Source organism: Schistocerca piceifrons, chromosome 3 (assembly GCF_021461385.2).
Source record: "Schistocerca piceifrons isolate TAMUIC-IGC-003096 chromosome 3, iqSchPice1.1, whole genome shotgun sequence".
Lineage (NCBI taxonomy): Eukaryota > Metazoa > Arthropoda > Insecta > Orthoptera > Acrididae > Schistocerca > Schistocerca piceifrons.
Window position 1 is genome coordinate 850834926 of NC_060140.1, and position 17742 is coordinate 850852667.

The 17742-nt window shown below is 44.9% G+C and overlaps 1 protein-coding gene and 1 pseudogene across 1 annotated transcript in view; both read right to left on the reverse strand.

Moving 5' to 3' along the window:
• LOC124789313 (chitooligosaccharidolytic beta-N-acetylglucosaminidase-like) overlaps positions 1 to 17742 on the reverse strand; it is a 325333-nt gene that overhangs the window by 126881 nt on the left and 180710 nt on the right. The window lies entirely within an intron of this gene.
• Positions 15048 to 15165, reverse strand: LOC124790244 (annotated as a pseudogene).

Below are 17742 nucleotides of genomic sequence, written 5' to 3' on the forward strand. Positions count from 1 at the left end.
GAGACCTCACGCCCCACGTGTTGAGCAATTCGGCGGTACGTCCACCCGGCCTCCCGCATGCCCACTATACGCCCTCGCTCAAAGCCCGTCAACTGCACATACGGTTCACGTCCACGCTGTCGCGGCATGCTACCAGTGTTAAAGACTGCGATGGAGCTCCGTATGCCACGGCAAACTGGCTGACACTGACGGCGGCGGTGCACAAATGCTGCGCAGCTAGCGCCATTCGACGGCCAACACCGCGGTTCCTGGTGTGTCCGCTGTGCCGTGCGTGTGATCATTGCTTGTACAGCCCTCTCGCAGTGTCCGGAGCAAGTATGGTGGGTCCCTGAGATTAGCTGCGGATCATCACGAAGCGTTTTGTAAAGCTGAATACAAGCACGGGACCTTAAACGTTGTAAGGAAATGAACGCCTTCAGTCGTCCCTAAGATCATATTTAATAACTGGCTACCAGTTCCGGCGCTTCAGTGCGCCATCTTCACGATCCATATGTACGCTATATCAGTGACCAGCTTAACTGATTTACGCAGACTATCTCTAACTGTGAAGTCAGCACTCCATCTATCAACTGCCATCTCAGCTAGTTCGAATGCTGACTTCGCAGCTACAGTCTGTGAAAATCACGCTGGCCACTATGCAGCGTGTATATGGATTGTGATAACACCTTCAGCATCAACTAAGGCCTGAAGAAGGCGCACTGAAGCGTCTAAACTAGTAACTACACATTAAATAAAATCACAAGGGCGATTCATTTTCTTACTATAGTGAACGGCCGTTTCCCCAAGACATCCAGTCAAAAGGATGGACATATAAGAACCTAAAATGATCTGGATACCGTCTTCGAGCTATGATTGTCTTTCGCCCGTAAATAACAAATACCGGCCCCGCAAAATCGAGGGTGTTATTACACTGAAGATTCAAAAAAACTGGTACACCTGCTTAATATCGTGTAGGGCTCCCCGCAAGCGTGCAGAAGCACCGCAGCACGACGTGGCATGGACTCGGCTAATTTCTGAAGTAGTGCTGGAGGGAACTGACACCATGAATCCTGCAGGGCTGTCCATAAATCCGTAACAGTACAAGGAGGAGGAGATCTCTTCTGAACAGAACATTGCAAGGCATCACAGATACGCTCTGGGGAGTTTGATGCCCAGCGGAAGTGTTTAAACTCAGAAGAGTGTTTCTCCGCCGGCCGGAGTGGCCGAGCCGTTCTGGGCGCTACAGTCTGGAGCCACGCGACCGCTACGGTCGCAGGTTCGAATCCTGCCTCGGGCATGGATGTTTGTGAAGTCCTTAGGTTAGTTAGGTTTAAGTAGTTCTAAGTTCTAGGGGACTGATGACCTCAGAAGTTAAGTTCCATAGTGCTCAGAGCCATTTGAAGTGTTTTTCCACGAACCTGAACAGTTCCCTGCTGACATGCAGGGTCCATGGATTCATGAAGATGTCTCCATACCCACTCTCGTCTATCCGCAAGATGCAATTTGAAACGAGACTCGTCTGACGAGGCAACATGTTTCCAGTCATCAACACTCCAATGCCGGTGTTGACGAGGCCAGGCCAGGCGTAAAGCTTTATGTTGTGCAGTCGTCAAGAATACATGAGTGGATCTTCGGCTACAAAAGCCCATATCGATGATGTTTCGTTGAATGGTTCGCACGCTGACATTTGTTGATGGTCCAGCATTGAAATCTGCAGCAATCTGCGGAAGGTTTGCACTTCTGTCACGCTGAACGACTCTCTTCAATCGTCGTTGGTCCTGTTCTCGTAGAATCTTTTCTCCAGACGCAGCGGGGTCGAAGATTTGATGTTTTACCGGATTCCTGATATTCATCTGGAAGATCGCCTCTTCATCGCTACCTCGGAGACGCCGTGTCCCATCGCTTGTGCGCCGACTATAACCTTCGACTCTTATGATTGCAGTCTGCCTTTGTAGACTTTGTGAGTAACCTTTTGCTGCCTGTACTTTATCCCTGCTACCTCCAGAGTCTCAAAGAATGCGTTAAACTAAACAGTGCTAAAAAATTTCTCCACATCTACAAATAACGTAAATGTAATTTTGTCGTTCTTCAGTCTGTCATTTAAGATACGATGTAGGATCAGCGTTGCCTCGCATTCCTACATTACTGCCCGAGGTCGGTTTCTTCCAGTCGTTCCGTAATTATGTAAATAAAAAGGTTTAGAATACATACAACAAATAACTTAGGAAGTAGCGTGTTAAGTGCTGCTCTAACTCGAAGAGATGGACACAGGACAGAAAATCATAGCGGGTCACATCAAATGAGTCAGAAGATAAGGCTACCGTCGGCTGTCAATTTTATTATGCAGGGAGACTTTATTGCACCGTGTCTGTATGTATATCACATTACTGGCCATTTTCAAATATCTGCGAATACAACACCAAAAGAACAATAAACAGGTGACACACATTAGTGAACATGATCATGCTTTCATATTACAACTGTTGTTAAATTACTTACAAAGAGTTAATGCCTTACATTTAAAATCTGTTTCGTTCTATGTGTAGGGAGCAAAAGTACACGTCATGCCGTAAAATGAATTTGCAAGGACCAGAAACCCTACTGTTACTATTATTTTCACTTGCATGACGTGTTGTATAATATGTGTTTGTAAGCAGGTTGTGTTGTACAAGTTTGACGAGTGTGGGTGGGAACAAGTGTACAGGGGATAGGCATATAATATGAACAGTGGTAGTAATGGGATGGTTGTATTTGGCGTCAACAATGTAAGTAAGGCACGTGTCGCGCTGGACTGTACGTGTTCAGTGAGGACTAGGAGTCACTGCAGGTTGTTTAAGAGTAGTGGACACTTCGTATTTGCATTCAGAGGCCGAGATCGGCGTGCAATGAAAAACCTAACAGAGTTCCAGAGAGGGCAGATTGTGGGGGCCCGATTAGCTGTACCATCACTAAGTAAGACAGCCAACTTATTGAATGTTTCAAGAGAAACTGTTTCAACAGTCGTGACAGACTACACAACATGGAAAGGCATCATCGTGCAAACGTAGTAGTGGGCGTAAATCAAAACTAAATGAGTGAGGTCGTCGTACGCTAACACGAATTGTGCCAAAACAGCACAAAACTACGGCAGCTTAAGTGACTGCAGATGTCAATAGCCATTTTCGAGACGCCGTATCTATCGACACTGTCCGCCGAGAACTCCATAATGGGAATATTCACGGACGAGCTGCTATATCTAAACCATTAGTGACGACAACCAACGCAAAGAAGCGTAAAACATGGTGTCAGGAGCATAAATCTTGGACGGCTGATCAGTGGAAACACGTCATATGGTCCGACGAGTCAACGTTTTCGTTGCTTACAACACCGGGCCGGGTTTACGTCTGGAGAATACCAAAAGAAGCCTACAGTCCTGACTGCTTGATTCTAGCGGCTAAGCGTAGAAGTGGAAGTGTGATGGTGTGGGCATCCATATCATGGTATTCTGCTAGTCCCACCATTACTCCCAAAGGCTGTGTTAGAGCCAACAGTTATGTGAACAATATTAGGTGATCAGATGCACCCCGTGATTCAAATGTTGTTCCCCAACAGTGATGCCATGTTTCACGACGATAATGCACCCATTCACACAGCCAGGACAGTACTATAGTGGTATGAGGAGCGTGCAACTGAACTGCAGCGTCTTCCCTGGCCAGCACAGCCCCCGGACTTGAACATTATCGAACCCTTGTGGCCGGTATTGGAACGCAGACTCCGGAGCAGAATGGCGTAACGTTCCACTGGAGACTATATAATCATTATATGCAAGTATTCCAAGAAGAATCGCAGCTGTATTACGGGCAAATGGGGGTCCAACCCCTTATTAGTAAACCATTCCCAAGTAAGTACAGGTGTTCTCATTATTATGCTTATCTCTGTACGTCACTAAATAGCTCGAAAATGTGACACCCTCACCACGAACACTGCGTATGTAATATAAAAAACAATTGTAATATGGAAGCACAATGATGTTCACTAATGTTTCTTAACTGTTTACACTTCTTTTGGTGAAATTACATTTTTCCAGAGGGGAAAATGGGCAGAACATTTGAAGTTTGTGTTAGGGAAATCATTTGACTTAGGTCATCCATGCTGTTTAACGCTACAGTGGTGTAATGGTGTAATAGCTAGCATATCTATCTACTGTTTACGAGACCTGTGTTCAACTCCCGGCCGTTTATATATATATATATAGGGTGTTACAAAAAGGTACGGCCAAACTTTCAGGAAACATTCCTCACACACAAAGAAAGAAAATATGTTATGTTGACATGTGTCCGGAAATGCTTACTTTCCATGTTAGAGCTCATTTTATTACTTCTCACCAAATCACATTAATCATGGAATGGAAACACACAGCAACAGAACGTACCAGCGTGACTTCAAACACTTTGTTACAGGAAATGTTCAAAATGTCCTCCGTTTGCGAGGATACATGCATTCACCCTCCGTCGCATGGAATCGCTGATGCGCTGATGCAGCCCTGGAGAATGGCGTATTGTATCACAGCCGTCCACAATGCGAGCACGAAGAGTCTCTACATTTGATACCGGGATTGCGTAGACAAGAGCTTTCAAATGCCCGCATAAATGAAAGTCAGGAGGGTTGAGGTCAGGAGAGCGTAAGGCCATGGACTTGGTCCGCCTCTACCAATCCATCGGTCACCGAATCTGTTGTTGAGGAGCGTACGAACACTTCGACTGAAATGTGCAGGAGCTCCATCGTGCATGAACCACTTGTAAAGGCACATGTTGTAGCAGCACAGGTAGAGTATCCCGTATGAAATCATGATAACGTGCTCCATTGAGCGTAGGTGGAAGAACATGGAGCCCAATCAAGACATCACCAACAATGCCTGCCCAAACGTTCACAGAAAATCTGTGTTGATGACATGATTGCACAATTGCGTGCGGATTCTCGTCAGCCCACACATGTTGATTGTGAAAATTTACAATTTGATCACGTTGGAATGAAGCCTCATCCGTAAAGAGAACATTTGCACTAAAATGAGGATTGACACATTGTTGGATGAACCATTCGCAGAAGTGTACCCGTGGAGGCCAATCAGCTGCTAATAGTGCCTGCACACACAACAACTGGTTCTCCCGTAGCACTCTCCATACAGTGACGTGGTCAACGTTACCTTGTACAGAAGCAACTTCTCTGACGCTGACATTAAGGTTATCGTCAACTGCACGAAGAATTGCCTCGTCCATTGCAGGTGTCCTCGTCGTTCTAGGTCTTCCCCAGTCGCGAGTCATAGGTTGGAATGTTCCGTGCTCCCTAAGACGCGCATCAATTGCTTCGAACGTCTTCCTGTCGGGACACCTTCGTTCTGGAAATCTGTCTAAATACAAAAGTACCGCGCCACGGTTATTGCCCCGTGCTAATCCATACATCAAATGGGCATCTGCCAACTCCGCATTTGTAAACATTGCACTGACTGCAAAACCACGTTCGTGATGAACACTAACCTGTTGATGCTACGTACTGATGTGCTTGATGCTAGTACTGTAGACCAATGAGTCGCATGTCAACACAAGCACCGAAGTCAACATTACCTTCCTTCAATTGGGCCAACTGGCGGTGAATCGAGGAAGTACAGTACATACTGACGAAACTAAAATGAGCTCTAACATGGAAATTAAGCGTTTCCGGACACATGTCCACATAACATCTTTTCTTTATTTGTGTGTGAGGAATGTTTCTTTGAAGTTTGGCCGTTCCTTTTTGTAACACCCTTGTGTGTGTGTGTGTGTGTGTGTGGTGCAATAAAGGAACTCTACACAGTAATTGACAGCCTACAGTGGTTTTTAAATGGTTTCATCACTTAGAAGCAACACTGAAGACACGTGAAGAAATTAAGAGTCAGAAGCCGGATGAATAGCCGGCCGTTGTGACTGAGCGGTTCTAGGCGCTAAAGTCAGGAACCGCGCTGCTGCTACGGTCGCAGGTTCGAATCCTGCCTCGGACATGAATGTGTGTGATGTCCTTAGGTTAGTTAGGTTTTAGTAGTTCTAAGTCTAGGGGACTGATGACTTCAGATGTTAAGTCCCGTGGTGCTCAGAACCATTTGAACCAAGCGATGAAAAAAAGAAAAGATCTGAAGTTAATATAAAATAATAATTTTAGCCACAATATCTTTTGTTGGTGCTGGTCAGTGCTGGAAATATTCACTTCACTATTCAGTCACTCTGCGTTTACCCGTGTTATGACGTGCCAGTTGTGAGTTAACGAGCATTTCGTCTCATTTAAATATATGGCCGAAAGAATCAGTCTTCAGGAATTGTGAAACGAACCTTGTAGTCCAGGACCTTGTGTCACAAAGAGCGCAGATTCGCCATGAGATTGGGAAACCGTCTATTGTGCTGAATGAGGCTTAAGCGCTGTAGTATGTGAGTGAGATAGACGAGAACCTACGTCATAGGGAAACCCCGTAGAAGCCGTTTGTAGCCAGGGAGACGCAGCAAATATGGCCGACCTAAGATTGACCATAAAGAGAAAGATTTATGAAAACTATTTAACTCTGTAGTAATTCAGGAAATGAAGCCACAGTAATTTTAATCTACCATCCTTCATAAGTTTTCATGGTGATCCCAATAAAACTGGAATATTGATCATATCTATAGTAGTTTAGGATTTACTGTTAGAGTGAAATTAACAAGTTTTGTAACAAAGACCTGAATGCTAAAATCTGAACGCTTTGGTCGATCATAACAAACGACATTTCATATACGAGGTGTGGCTAGAAAAAAACGGACTAGTACTGGTGAAACAATAAAACGAATGCAATAAGGCTGAAAGTCGCGTGGCCTGTCACGTGACTCTCGCTCCGCCTACTGCTCGAGTTTCATCTGCCTCCTGCACTCAGTCTGCCCGTGGCGTCTGTTTTAAGTAGTTGACGTTTTGTCTGTGCGTCGGAAAATGTTGAGTGTACAGAAAGAACAGCGTGTTAACATCAAATTTTGTTTCAAACTAGGAAAATCTGCAAGTGAAACGTTTGTAATGTTACAACAAGTATACGGCGATGATTGTTTATCGCGAACACAAGTGTTTGAGTGGTTTAAACGATTTAAAGATGGCCGCGAAGACACCAGTGATGACATCGCACTGGCAGACCATTGTCAGCAAAAACTGATGCAAACACTGAAAAAATCGGTAAACTTGTTCGACAAGATCGCCGTTTAACAATCAGAGCAGTGTCTGAGTTAACAGGAGTTGACAAGGAAAGTGTTAGGCAGATTCTTCATGAAAGTTTCAACATGAACAAAGTGTGTTCAAAAATGGTTCCAAAGTGTCTCACAATTGAACAGAAGGAACGCCGAAGAATGATTTGTTCTGACATCCTGGAAAACATTGAAAGTGATCCCACCTTCTTACAAAATGTTATTACTTGCGACGAATCGTGGTTTTTTACTTACGATCCCGAAACTAAACGCCAATCGATGCATTGGAAAACTCCTGGTTCTCCACGACAAAAAAAAAAAGCACGAATGTCAAAATCGAAATTCAAGGCAATGATGATTGTTTTTTTTGACATCAAAGGGATTGTGCACATTGATTGGGTACCAGAGGGACAAACAGTGAATCAGCATTACTACATCAGAGTCCTGGCTACCCTACGTGAGCGAGTACGGAGAAAACGGAACGATTTGTGGAGAAAAAAATCATGGATCCTTCACCAAGACAATGCCCCAGCTCACAGTGCGTTGTCAGTGAAGACGTTTTTGGCAAAACACAACATTCCCATCTTAGATCATCCACCCTTCTCACCTAATTTGGCCCCCTGTTACTTTTTTCTTTTCCCTAAAGTCAAGTCAGCTTTGAAAGGAACTAGATTTGAGGCTGTTGAAGCAGTAAAAGAAAAAGCGACGGAAGTAATGTATGGACTTACCGAAAATGATCTGCAGTATTGCTATGAACAGTGGAAAATTCGTATGGAGCGGTGTAGAGACCGAGGAGGAGAGTACATAGAAGGCGATAACATGAAATTGTAAATAATTGTAAATAAATGTTTTTTCCAGCATCAGTCCGGTTTTTTTCTAGCCGCACCTCGTAGAAGCGCATCATTAAAGTGACAAATGTTGTAAATATTAACTCTGCAACTTTATTTGTTTAAAAGATATAGTAAATTTAAATTATCAGTATTTTCAGTTAAGCATCAGATCATCATTTCTCTGCACAAAACACATTGAACGATGACAGCATGACACCTTATTGAATCATTAGGTAATAGAATATTTGTTGTAAAGTTTAGTGCATAATAGTTACTTCTGTTCTTTATTTATCAGGAAGCACATAGGTCCAAGGCTACTGGCCGTGGCATTCAAAGCTAAGAAGGAAACTGTATTGGTTTTATGTAAAAGAATTTAACATTTATTATGTAGTGGATACTATTGTTACTTTATTTAGATCATGAAAGTGGTCATGTTTTGATTTTTTAAATATGTTTGAATGTAAAATGATGTAGAATTAGGTGTAGCCAATCAGATGGACGGCTTCACGGAAGGGAACTGCACTATACAGTTGAGCGACGATGTTCGGCACTCCCGAGACGCGTCCAGAACGGGCACGGAGACAGTTCTGGTCTAGACACCAGAGGGATTGAGACGCGAAAGCGGACAGTCGGTCTTTAGGTAGCTAGGAAGAGAAACGACTTAGAAAATTTCGCTTTGAGTGGTATCGCGGGACTTAGTCTCTGAGCGGTGAGCAGCCGCGCGCCTGGTGTGAACTCTAACTTTTCGCGTAGTTAACGAGGTGGAGTATTGGACTTGTATTTCGCGATGAGATTGTGAATGATCGAACTGTATCAAATGGATATGCGCTCGAGTGTAACAGCAACTCTAAATACGACCACTTTCGCTATTAGTTTGCTTTCTGAATAAACATAATTCTAACCAAATCGCAGCTGTGTAGCCTACATCATTTATGGGTCATTAATGAGGAGGTATTGAATAGAATTGGGGAGAAGAGGAGTTTGTGGCACAACTTGACTAGAAGAAGGGATCGGTTGGTAGGACATATTCTGAGGCATCAGGGGATCACAAATTTAGCATTGGAGGGCAGTGTGGAGGGTAAAAATTGTAGAGGGAGAGCAAGAGATGAATACACTAAGCAGATTCAGAAGGATGTAAGTTGCAGTAAGTACTGGGAGATGAAGAAGCTTGCACAGGATAGAGTAGCATGGAGAGCTGCATCAAACCAGTCTCAGGACTGAAGACCACAACAACAACAACAATTTAGTTCCCGATATTATTATTACAGTTATTATATGTTATATTAACTTTGTATTCCGCAAACTTGCCATCAGCTAGACAATTTAACCAAAGGGTCACAAGCGTCTAATTTAGGGCGTGTAATGTGACACGTGCGGTTCAACCCCTAGAAAAGTTTGAGCCAAGACATTACGACGCAGAGGAACCACATGTGAGCCCGAACGCCTTTGAGATGTTAGCTCGCGCAGTCAAGTCGACGCTAACAGCTCTAAAACTCCCCGGCCTGAGCTGTTTCCACAGGCCCTGATAACAACTACCGCCAGACTTTGTCTTGGGGCCATTCGCCGTGGACGTAGTGTCAACATGTTGACCGCCTGCTTTCATTTGTCGCTACCTTCTGGGACAGTGCAACCTAGGCAGCCAAGTGTGGGAAGTGTCCGAGGTGTTTCCCTACCTGCAGTCTGTGTATCTTCCTGGCGTAGGTACCGTAGCGTGCCGAAACTGGCGTCAGTGTTGAATAGGAGTGCACGTGTACTGGACGACAGCAAAACGCATTTTTGCCGTTGGCGCTGCTAGTGGTTCATCACTAACTTAGTTGATAATCAGATTCAGTCCAGAGGTTGATAGCGGATAGTGGAGGCGTTTGTGTAAGAGAAGAAAAAACCGGTTAGGTTACAACAGACCTGAATGCCAAATAACTTCTGTGAAGTTAACGGTTAAAGGTCGATGAAACGTGGTTATCGGATGACTTCACAGACCCTGCCTCAGAAACAGCAGTGGCGGAACATTTCAGGAAAAGACTGGAGAAGGTTGCGTCCAAATGTCCAAACGAACATTGCAGCTAATCAGCTATAGACTGGAAGACTCAAGTGATTAAAACGGGTACTAGAGGCAGAGAATCGTGTGAAATTTTTCTAAGTGCCTTATCCGAAAATTATCGCGATTAGATAGTCAGAGAACCGTCTCTTGAAAGTAACATGCTAAATATCCTGGTCACCAACAGACTTGATCTCTACGACTTATTCAGAGTACAACAGGCAACTAGTGGTCATACGGCCCTTACAGCATCCCTGAATACGGTTGTAAAAAGGATAGATATTTTTAGTTAGCAAGAGCAGTAAACAAGAAAAATTCGTCTCCAGGACAGAAATATTGACCATAAATGGACAAAGGTCATGAGTATTGTACAATATGCCTGCCTGTAGCAAGTATGTGCTGAGCAAAGTTGTGGGGAATGGAGAAGGTAGTCCGTAATTCCACAGCGGTGTTAGAAAGTTGTCATGAAGCAAAGAGAGCTTCGCTGCAAATATAGACTTTGCGAAAGCCTCAAAGACAAAAACCGAACGAAGCCAAAGTTAGCGTAAGGAGAATTACGCGTGCAACCAATTCGATAGCAAAATTCTGTCTGCTGACTTCACAGAAAAGACCATAACGGTATTGAAAGGGTAGGTAACAGAGAGAAGCCCGAAATACTAAACGCCATTCCCAACACTGTGTCAGTGAGAAATATCGTGTTATGTTTCCTCCTTTAACTGTCCATGAGAAAGTCAAAATGCAGGACACCGAAATAAGTGTCCACAAGATAGAAAATCAACTGACATCGCCCAACACAGGAAAGACCACTGGAACTCATACGATACACATATGATTCTAGACATTGTATGCGAAAGAAGTTGCTCCCCTTTTAGCAGCAGTGTGTCATAGGTGGCTGAAGGAGCTTTGCTAGAGCAGGAATAAAACTCACACCAATTCCGTGTTCAAGACGGTTCGTATAAGAGATGTACAAAACTATACGCCTATATCTCTGAAATCGGTCTCAAAAATTGGTTCAAATGGCTCTGAGCACTATGGGACTTGACTTCTGAGGTAATAAGTCCCCTAGAACTTAGAACTACTTAAACCTAACTAACCTAAGGACATCACACGCATCCGTGCCCGAGACAGGATTCGAACCTGCGACCGTAGCGGTGGCGCGGTTCAGAACTGTAGCGCCTAGAACAGCTCGGCCACTTCGGCCGGATAAATCGGTCTCCTGTAGCAACTTGAAACATTTATGGAGACAGAAAATCTACTCTGTAGGAGGCAATACTACTTCGGAAGCGACGATCGTGTGAAACCAACGTCACTTTGTTCGTCCACCAGAACCAGAAGGCGGTAGGCACCGGCGCACACGTTGTACCGCGTTCCTTGACTACCAGAAGGCATTCGTCTGTTCCGTACTGCCTCCTAATGAACAATGTAAGAGCACACGGAATATGAGACAAGCTGTGTGAGTGGATCGAAGTGTTTGTGGCAAGTAGAATACAGCGCGTCATTCACAACGGAGAGAAATCTTCAGATGTAAAAATAGCTTCTGCGGTGCCGCAAAGGAGTGTTATCGGACCAGTACGGCTAGAAAGGAAGAATGAATTGATTGTTGGTGTGAATAACGATCATCCTCCTTTACCTCCTCTGCATTACTGCAGATGACGTGTCACTGAGCACATTTGCTCTGTGCATGCAGTACACGTTAGGCGCCTAGTGTTTCCACTGCACTGTGTGGGATACGAAGGTTCTGTTATAGTTCACTAGCCTGCTGTCTTCAAGTTGATGTCCCCAGCGCAGAAAACAGCACGCAGGTCGTAGGTTCTGTATCTTGAGGCTCTAACTGACTTTTAGCGAGGTTCTGTTCTGAAATAATGTATCACTTCTTTGGAATGCCACTCGCGTATTTTAATATAGCCACACGAGATGACTACATGATCTTAATACAACACCTTCTGATACGGCAAAGTACATGATCAAACACAGTGTTTACGAAAATGTATCTTTACACTATTTGTGGCACGTGTCTGTGCCTCATGACTACTGGAATGAATCTTTTAATACTGAATACTGGCAAACACATCCTGGCGCAGACAGCATGACTGTACATCTCGACTGCCTAATCCAGAGTGATGAACAGGAACTTAAATAAAAATTGGAAAAATATCCTGCGACAGTCAACATGTCTGTTCTTCTCGACAGCCTAATCCAGAGTGACGAACAGCCCGAAACACTTCGCGCGCCATACCAGAAAAGGCGTGACCCGAACGCCTCCGATGTGCTTCGTCTGCAATTTCGTCAGTCTTTTGTTTCTGATTTAAATTGTTTTTAATAATTCTAAAATGACTGATTGATAGTCAGCTGTTGAGAGATATTTATATTAAAAAGTGAAGTAATTCAAATGAGTAGTTTAATTAATAATAATAACTATACTTTAACGTTTTGACACCCTCGCTCCGAACACAGCAGCCAATTACAGAGCAGTAGCATTATGCAGGCGGTCTTTCTCACGGAAATGGTACCGAATCTAACATCTGTCACAGGTACCTCACATCACATTTCGTCATCTATATAGTTCCTGCACCTCCACTGCTCTGGGAACAGCTTCTTGGAGCCTAACATGAAGGCTGACTAAGCCAGAAATATTACAACAGTATACACAGGGTGTTCAAAAAAGTGTCGAATACTTTGAGAGGTGGTAGTACTCATCGAAACAAGAAAAATAAGGTCCGGAAATGCATACTCTGTTAGATAATTCCAACAGATATAGGTCCGGAAATGAGTAGTTGCTGCGATAAACACGTGTTTACAGGAGATGTTCAACGTGACGTTCCTTTATAACAATGCACCCCTTGCGCCCGGCGTAAGGAATGACGCATCCTTTGAAGTATACCAGGTTGTTGTTCTTCCTTCTGGCACACATACTGAAGACGGGACCCGGTAGTGTCCGCATATCATCGATTGGTGTGTCGTAGACCAGTTTCTTCAAGTGTCCCCATAACCAAAGGTCTAGGGGATTGTGGTCTGGGGAACGAGGAAGCAGAGGTGTGCACCCCCATCCTCCCCCCTCCCCCCACCAACCAATCCAGCGATCCTGAAATGTCTGCGACAGATGTTACGTACATTGTGACAAAAGTGTGCTGGTGCGCCATCATGCGTGAACCACGTTTGTATTCGTTGCCGCAACGGCACAGCCTCCAGCAAAGTAGGCAATACATTGATGAAAAGTCCAGATATACGCCCCCGTTAACCTTTCTGGCATTACGTATTGGCATATTAATCTACCGCCAACTACGCCTACCCATATGTTCATTGAGAATCGGTGTCGGTGCCCACTTTCCAGAACTGCTCGGCAGTTTACGTCTGCCCATACTTACTGGTTACGGAAAATTACAACACCATCTCTTTGAACCCTGCTTCACCGGTAAATACACTACTGGCCATTAAAATTGCTACACCACGAATATGACGGGCTACAGACGCGAAATTTAACCGTCAGGAAGAAGATGCTGTGATATGCAAATGATTAGCTTTTCAGAGCATTCACACAAGGTTGGCGCCGGTGGCGACACCTACAACGTGCTGACATGAGGAAAGTTTCCAACCGATTTCTCATATACAAACAGCAGTTGACCGGTGTTGCCTGGTGAAACGTTGTTGTGATGCTTCGTGTAAGGAGGAGAACCCGAAAAGGTTCGACGCTTGGTGCGTGGATCGACAGTTGACCGCCGGCCGCGGTGGCCGTGCGGTTCTAGGCGCTCCAGTCCGGAGCCGCGCTGCTGCTACGGTCGCAGGTTCGAATCCTGCCTCGGGCATGGGTGTGTGTGATGTCCTTAGGTTAGTTAGGTTTAAGTAGTTCTAAGTTCTAGGGGACTGATGACCACAGCAGTTGAGTCCCATAGTGCTCGGAGCCAGCCATGACAGTTGACCCTCTTCATAATCAAATGTAGTGCATTGCTTGTAATTAGGTGGAAAGGCCTATTATTCAGCGAGATGTCAGACCGAGATGCATTGGACGAATCCTCAGGAAAGGTAGCAATCATCATTCGACCAACACTCGTATCTTGCTCAGTCTGGGATCCGTAGCAGACAGAACTGTCAGAAGAAACAGAGAAGATTCAAAGCCGAGCAGCACTTCTCCTTACAGGTTCATTTTGTAAGCTCGAAACCAGCACGCAAATGCTCAGCCATTTCCAGTTCAAAAAATGGCTCTGAGCACTATGGGACTTAACATCTGAGGTCATGTCCCCTAGACTGCTTGAACCTAACTAACCTAAGGACATCACACACATTCATGCCCGAGGGAGGATTCGAACCTGCAACCGTAGCAGTCGCGCGCTTCCGGACTGAAGCGCCTAGAACCGCTCGGCCACAGCGGCGGGCCTAATTCCAGTGGCAGACGCTGCAAAGGAGGCGCGGTTCACTGTTTAAGTTCCGAGAGTGTACATTCCTGGAAGATGCTTCGTCCTACGTATGTTACAATTTGAACAGAAACAAGACGGCAGTTGTAAGAGTCGAGGGGCATGAAAGGGAAGCAGCGGTTGGGAAGGGAATGAGACAGGGTTGTAGCCTATACCCGATGTTATTCAATCTGTATATTGAGCAAGCAGTAAAGGAAACAAAAGAAAAATCTGGAGTAGGAATTAAAATCTATGGAGAGGAAATAAAAGCTTTGAGTTTTGTCGACGACAATGTAATTCTGTCAGAGGTAGCAAAGGACTTGGAAGAGCAGTTGAACGGAATGGACAGTGTCTTGAAAGGAGGTTATAAGATCAACATAAACAAAATCAAAACGAGGATAATGGAATGTAAACTCCGTCCGAACAGGCCTTGGAAGGCCCAACGTTTCCGACCGGCCGGCTTGTCATCCTCGACCCACAGGCGGATATGGAGGGGCATGCGGTCAGCACACCGCTCTCCCGTCCGTATGTCAGTTTACGAGACCGGAGCCGTTACTTCTCAATCAAGTAGCTTCTCAGTTTGCCTCACAAGATCTGAGTGCACCCCGCTTGCCAACAGCGCTAGGCAGACCGGATGGTCACCCATCCAAGTGCTAGCCCAGCCTGAAAGCGCTTAACTTCAGTGATCTGACGGGAACTGGTGTTACCACTGCGGCAAGGCCGTCGGCATAATGGAATGTAGTGTAATTAAATCAGGTGATGCTGAGGGAATTAGATTAGGAAATGAGACACTTAAAGTAGTAGATGAGTTTTGCTACGGGAGCGAAATAACTGATGATGGCTGAAATAGAGAGGACATAAAATGTAGATTGGCGATGGCAAGGAAAGCGTTTCTGAAGAAGAGAAATTTGTTAACATCGATTATAGATTTAAGTGTCAGGAACTCTTTTCTGAAAGTATTTCTATGGAGTATAAAAAAATGGTTCAAATGCCTCTAAGCACTATGGGACTTAACATCTGAGGTCATCAGTCCTCTAGACCTAGAACTACTTAAACCTAACTAACCTAAGGATATCACACACATCCATGCCCGAGACAGGATTCGAACTTGCGACCATAGCAGTAGCGCGGTTCCGGACTGAAGCGCCTAGATCCGCCCGGCCACAGCGGCCGACCCTATGGAGTATAGCCATGTATGGAAGTGAAACATCGACTTAGGGATGAAGTGAATAGAAGCTTTCGAAATGCGGTGCTAGAAAAGAATGCTGAAGATTAGTGGTTATATCACGTAACTAATGAGGAGGTACTGAACAGAATTTTGGAGAAGAGGAATTTGTGGCACAAGTTGACTAGAAGAAGGGGGGACACGTTCTGAGGCATCAAGGGATCATCAATTCAGTACTGGAGGGAAGCGTGGAGGGTAAAAATCGTAGAGGGAGACCAAGAGATGAATACACTAAGCAGATTCAGAAGGATGTAGGTTACACTAGTTGTTCGGAGATGAAGAGGCTTTCACAGGATAGAGCAACATGGAGAGCTGTATCAAGCTAGTCTCTGGACTAACAACAACAAAATTTCTGACATTCGCAGTCGCACGGAAGCCTACCGGCAATCGTTCTTCTCGCGAAGCATTCGGGATGGAACAGGTTCAAAATGGCTCTGAGCACTATGGGACTTAACTTCTGAGGTCATCAGTCCCCTAGAACTCAGAGCTACTTAAACCTAACTAACCTAAGGAGATCACACACATCCATGCCCGAGGCAGGATTCGAACCTGCGACCGTAGCGGTCGTGCCGTTTCAGACTGTGATGCCCAGAACCGCTCGGCCACTCCGGCTGGCGATGGAACAGGAAAGTGGTGAAAGTACACTGGTACACGAGTACCCACCGCCACTCGTGATAAGGCGGCTTGCGAAGTATGGACGTAGATGGAGATGTTTAATAGCCAGTACCACGGGACGCATCACTGCGTAGACAGTAGTTATCGTTTGCTCTTCATCCACCTCTGCATACACACTCCATAAGCCATTGTCTACCGTGATGGTGAAGGGTACTTTGTACCATTGCTTGTTTGCTCTCTTCTGTGTCACTCGCAAATGGAGCGAGGGAAAAATGAATCCCTCTCTTCGTTCGTACAAGCCCAAATTTCCCTTTTTTTACCTTAGTCGAGATGGATACTTGGAGACATTAGCATCGTTCGGCACTCTCTCGAAAATGTTGGTTATCTAGTGTAGCTTCTTAATACCGCTTCGTAAAAACACCTACCGAGATCCAACGTTCTCATATAAGGTCGCGAAGTGTTTCCGTTGCACTAAGCGAACTGACCGTTAAGACATCTAACAGCACACTTGTCACACGCTTTGAGGTTTTCCATTAATCCGTCCTGGTGCGGATCCCAAACACTCGAAAAGTACTTAAGAGCTAGTCGCCCTGTCGCACTGGGTGAGATACTGTTTCTCAAAACTCCTCCAACAAACCATAGCCTTCCCAGCAAATGAATTCGTGACGTCTTTCCGTTTCATGTCTTTTCCGAGCCTTACGCCTAGTTTTCTGATCGACGTGAGAAAGTGAAGTTACATATACTAAGTCTAAAACTTTGCTTCCACCGTTTTTCTCGATGTTCGGGGCTTTATTGTGAAAAACTTACAAAAAAATTATGATTCATAGTATTGCCCATCGCTGGCCACTACATTTTCCGATCTTTCAGACAGAATTCGAATGCCGTGGCTGAAGAACTGGGTGTCTTTTGTGGAGATCCATGTATCGATTCAATTTTGCACTTGTTCGTATGAACAGAAGTGCCGGTCAGCCAGACTGTATGCCTCTGATCGAAAAAGCAACGTATGAAGAGTACGGCGGGAGGGATAGGACTTATCACTTCAATGTTTCCATGTATATTTTGACGGGTTTTGCGATATGCTGCAAAATTACCTTCACTTGTCTATCGCTGTATTGTACCCGTTTGTGTTTCAGTACTGGTCTCGAACGCGTCAGCTGCTTTCGATAATGATGTCCTGTGACTGTCTTCGTCTGTTTCAGTAGCCACGAAAACGTTCTGTCCTCCACCGCCATGCCCGTTTTCGACATCAAAATCACCGTTCTTAAGGCGTTGAAAACATTCTCTGCACGTTCTTCCACTAACAGTTCCCCCACCATTGGTCTTACCCAGCATTTTAAGAGCCACAGCCGCAGATTTCTTCATGGTAAGGCAGAAAATTAAAACTTCCCGCAAATGGCGAGAAATGGATACATAAGTTGACGTACTTAATCGAGAATAACCTTATGATGCAATCACAAATCGACTA